We start from the raw sequence: 4,960 nt of genomic DNA, 5'->3' as shown, positions 1-4,960 counted from the left end.
GCCCTTTACGAGGGAGTACAGGGTGTATATTCCAGCTAGCAGGGTTGAAGTCAGTGGGGTCGTTTCCGATTCGAGTGTGAATTGCGAGGACCTGCTAAAATATGGGACTGGCTGTTTCAAAGACCCCATACTTAAGCCAGTGAAGATTCTGGAATGCAAACGTTTGCATTCAGCATCAGTCGCAGCTGACGGGAAGAAAACCCATGTAACTAATTCGTGATGTCGATAAATCACCATGCGAAAAATGCATATGTTTTTCAGACAGCAAGTTTAGCAAAAAGTTGTTTAGAGTCGGTAAAAGACCATGCTGGTGCAGCTTCTCAGAAAGAATTTTGATAGAAACTGAATCAAAAGCCCCCTTTATATCTAGGAAAACTGATGCCATCTGCTCTTTGCTAGCATAAGCCATTTGAATTTCTGTTGAGAGCAACGCAAGACAATCGTTCGTCCCTTTGCCTTTGCGGAAACCAAATTGTGGATCTGACAGTGAGCCATTTGCTTCAACCCAATTATCGAGGCGAAACAAGATCATTTTCTCGAACAACTTTCGGATACATGACACCATCGCAATCGATCGATACGAGTTGTGGTCGGAGGCTGGTTTTCTTGGTTTTTGAATGGCGATGACCTTCACTTGCCTCCAGTCATGAGGGATAATATTACCCTCAAGAAACTTATTAAGTAAACTCAACAAGCGTCTCTTGGCAGAGTCTGGCAGATTCTTTAACAAGTTAAATTTGATTCTGTCTGGCCCTGGGGCTTTATTGTTACATGATAAGAGAGCAAGTGAGAACTCCACCATCGAAAACGGTGTTTCGTTCGCGTTATTGTGAGGGGACGCGGCGCGGTAGATCTTCTGTACCGGGGCGGAATCCGGACAAACGTTCTTGGCAAAATCGAATATCCAACGGTTTGAGTATTCCACGCTCTCATTAGTACTGGTTCGGTTTCGTAAGCGCCGGGCCGTACTCCAAAGAGTGCTCATCGATGTTTCTCTCGTTAGTCCGTCGACGAACCGGCGCCAGTAGCTACGTTTTTTGGCTTTTATCAAACTCTTCATGCGCGTTTCCGCCATCGCGTACTGTCGGTAGCTAGCTGGCAGCCCGTCGTCCTGGAAGGTCTTATACGCAGCGGCCTTCTCCGCGTACACGTCTGAGCACTCTTTGTCCCACCATGGATTGGGAGGGCGCCCGCGTGAATTCGCGTCACAAGCCAGCCAGGAACCCGTACTCTTCCTCCGGAGGAAGCTCTTGAGTGCACTCGATTTTGTCGGATATCGCGGACGCGTAGCTCTTCCAATCAATATTTCGTGTGAGGTCATACGAAACATTGATTGTATTCGGTGGCCCTGAACCGTTAGCAATATTAATTACGATTGGCAGATGGTCGCTGCCGTGGGGATCAGAGACTACCTTCCACATGCAATCTAACCGCAGCGATGTCGAGCAGAGGGACAGATCTAAGGCGCTCGGTCGCGCTGGAGGGGCAGGAATCCGTGTCATTTCACCCGTATTCAAAATAGTCATATTGAAGTTGTCGCAAAGCTCATGGAGTAGGGTAGATCGATTATCGTCATGAAGGCAACCCCATGCCGTGCCGTGGGAGTTGAAGTCACCTAAAACTAGCCTCGGTGCGGGGAGGAGTTCCGCAATATCGCAAAGCCGTCGGTGGCTAACTAAGGCTCTAGGGGGGATATAGGTGGAAGCAATGCAAAGGTCTTTGCCTTTTATTCTGGTTTGGCAAGCGACAACTTCAATGCCTGGTGTCGAGGGGAGGTCGATCCGATTGAAAGAATAGCACTTTTTGATCCCCAAAAGTACTCCTCCGTAAGAGTCTTCTCGATCCAAGCGAATAATATTAAAATCGTGGAAGTGTAGGGTTATATCTGAAGTGAGCCATGTCTCGCATAGGGCAAATGCATCGCATTTCAAATTATTTAGTAAGATTTTAAACGAATCGATTTTCGGGATAATGCTTCTGCAATTCCACTGTAGAACAGTGATTAAATCCTTGACCTCGTTCGATGAATTAGCCATCGAAGGATACAATCGCTGAAAGGAGGGGCCATTTCGCAGTGAACTGCATCAAAAATGTTTTTACTGCGGAGAGAAAGCTTATCAAGATACTTTTAAGGGGGTCAGAAATGTTTAACACTGTAAGAATACGGTCCACAATGTCAGAGAAATTTATTAAGCCAGCGCTGTTTTCTTTCTCTGGCTGAGATATGGGAACACTTGGGCTTTTTGATGTTCCTGGAAGTGCTGGGAACTCCTTTTCTGAGCTCAGGTTACTGAGACCGGGAGCGACTTGCTTCGGTTTTGCACCAGTACTTCCTTGAGTAGTTATTTTAAGGGGACCATGAAGAGACACCTTCTGGCCTTTACGACGAAGCTTGGAAGAGGAAATGTTCTTCCTTTTTCTACTACTTCTAGGCACAGCAGAAGATGTTCCCTCCTGGGGTTCATCACAGCCGCCTTCGTCGGTAGACAAGTTGGTAAAGATGTTCGTAGAGACAGGTGGCGTAGCTATCTTAAGCATTTCTGCAAAAGATCGCTTAGAGCGTCCCTGAAGGGAAAGCTTAAGATTTTCCTCGCGCTGTTTGTACGCGGGACATGAAGGGAGATCATGTGGGTTTCCCCCACAGTAGAGACACTTTTCAACATCTCTACCACAGGAATCATCCGCATGATTCCCACCGCATTTCCCACAGCGGGCTTTATTGCTACAATGGGAGGCTGTGTGTCCCAATTGTTTGCAATTAGTACAGTTCATGACCCGCGGCACAAAGAGGCGAACATGTAGACGAACCTTGTCAAAGAGGAGGTGATTGGGCAGGGCAGAGCCGGCGAAGGTCACCCGATAAGAGTCTGAGTTGACGTATGTTTTCTTCCCGTCAGCTGCGACTGATGCTGAATGCAAACGTTTGCATTCCAGAATCTTCACTGGCTTAAGTATGGGGTCTTTGAAACAGCCAGTCCCATATTTTAGCAGGTCCTCGCAATTCAGACTCGAATCGGAAACGACCCCACTGACTTCAACCCTGCTAGCTGGAATATACACCCTGTACTCCCTCGTAAAGGGCTCGTAGCCAGCAATATCGTTTGCCTGAGTTGAACTGTTAACCACCACCCGAAGCTTATCAGGGCGAATTTTCGATATTTCTGTCACGGCCGAATACCGATCCGTCAGAACTCGAAAAATCTGCAACAGATTCAAACACTTTTTTTCTTTGGTCCGAAAGAAGATCACAAGATGCTATTCTTTCAATCGGATCGACCTCCCCTCGACACCAGGCATTGAAGTTGTCGCTTGCCAAACCAGAATAAAAGGCAAAGACCTTTGCATTGCTTCCACCTATATCCCCCCTAGAGCCTTAGTTAGCCACCGACGGCTTTGCGATATTGCGGAACTCCTCCCCGCACCGAGGCTAGTTTTAGGTGACTTCAACTCCCACGGCACGGCATGGGGTTGCCTTCATGACGATAATCGATCTACCCTACTCCATGAGCTTTGCGACAACTTCAATATGACTATTTTGAATACGGGTGAAATGACACGGATTCCGGCCCGGTGGCCGAGCTCGGATATACCCTGAGCCGGGAAGCCGATTTTATTTCGACGTCCATCTCACCTTGAGATGAACCGCCGTCAGGGGAAGTCATTTTTGCACGGGCCTATTGCCCAGTGCACGTTTTAAGACAACCAAGAAGGGGAAACGAAAACTAATACTTAGCTTGTGTAGGTAACGGTATCCAGACGGCTTACTAGAAGAACACTGCTTCACTTCACTGACCGGCTAACGGTACTCAGAAACACAAAAGAAGGGAAAAAATACTGAAACCTCAATTAGGCGTGGAGTGTGCAAATAACCTTGAACGCGAATTAACACTATTTGTCGCTTTAGAGTGTACGGACCGATGACAAAAGACTTCTATCTCGACTGAGTGCTCGATAACGAATGGCGTTTGCATATTTGGGATGAATATAATTTTTATTTGATCCTGTAACGATCGATATTTTTAATGGTTCCTTGGCATTACCATAATATAAAAAATATGGTAATGTGGAGTCTATTCTAAAAAATTCAATTCAGCATTTTCAGGTTCTGCTTCTGGTTGGCCTTGTTGTTGAGCTTCTATTGTACGCATATAGCGTTCATATGTTGTTGTTTCTTGTGGATAATATTCTTCATCATCCGTTGGGCAGTAGTCTAATTGTTCAGTAATTTCTAAGTCTTTTTGGGGATCCTCGGCCAGTTTCAGTATTAAATAGTCGCTGTCTTTGTAATGGGGGTTTATTTTGGAAAGAATGTTGTGGTCTGTTGCCATAATTCACTTGATTCGTTCTAATGGATGGGTCCACATCCATTGGCTCAGGTGGTGGAAGTCTGAAAGGGTTTCTAAATGGTAACTGTGTTGGATGTTGGAATTGACTAAAAATTTTGAATTGCATTGGTGGCATTGGCTGGAATGGCATTCTTGGTTGTTGTGTTTTGAAGTGTTGTCTTGGTGGGATAGGTGGAGGAAGCGGAATTAAAATTCTAGGAGCAGCTGGAGGTTCCAGGTGCTTTGGTTTAGTTAGCATTTTTCTACGTTCCATGTTCTGGAAAGCGATGCAGTAGCTGTATGCTCCCGCCAAAGATGTAGGTTCATAATTTCGTATAAACTTACAAATTTCTCCATCAAGACCTCTAATAAATGCATCAATTGCTTTTTTATTATAAGTCTCAATAAGGGCTTTTGAAGCTTCGGGGTGTGAATATCTTTCGTGGGTTTTTATTTGGTTTGCAATTAAAGAGCCTGTTTACTTCATCGTAATAAATTTCTAACGACTTTCCTCCTTGTTGGACACTCATTAATTGGTAATGTAGTGTTTCTAAATCGCGTTTTTCGCCGTAATATGTTATAAGAGTTTTATTAATGCATAACCAATTCATTCCGACATTTGATGCAACCAAGGC

The sequence above is a fragment of the Topomyia yanbarensis genome, chromosome 1 (assembly GCF_030247195.1).
Source record: "Topomyia yanbarensis strain Yona2022 chromosome 1, ASM3024719v1, whole genome shotgun sequence".
Lineage (NCBI taxonomy): Eukaryota > Metazoa > Arthropoda > Insecta > Diptera > Culicidae > Topomyia > Topomyia yanbarensis.
This window is presented reverse-complemented; position numbering follows the sequence as displayed.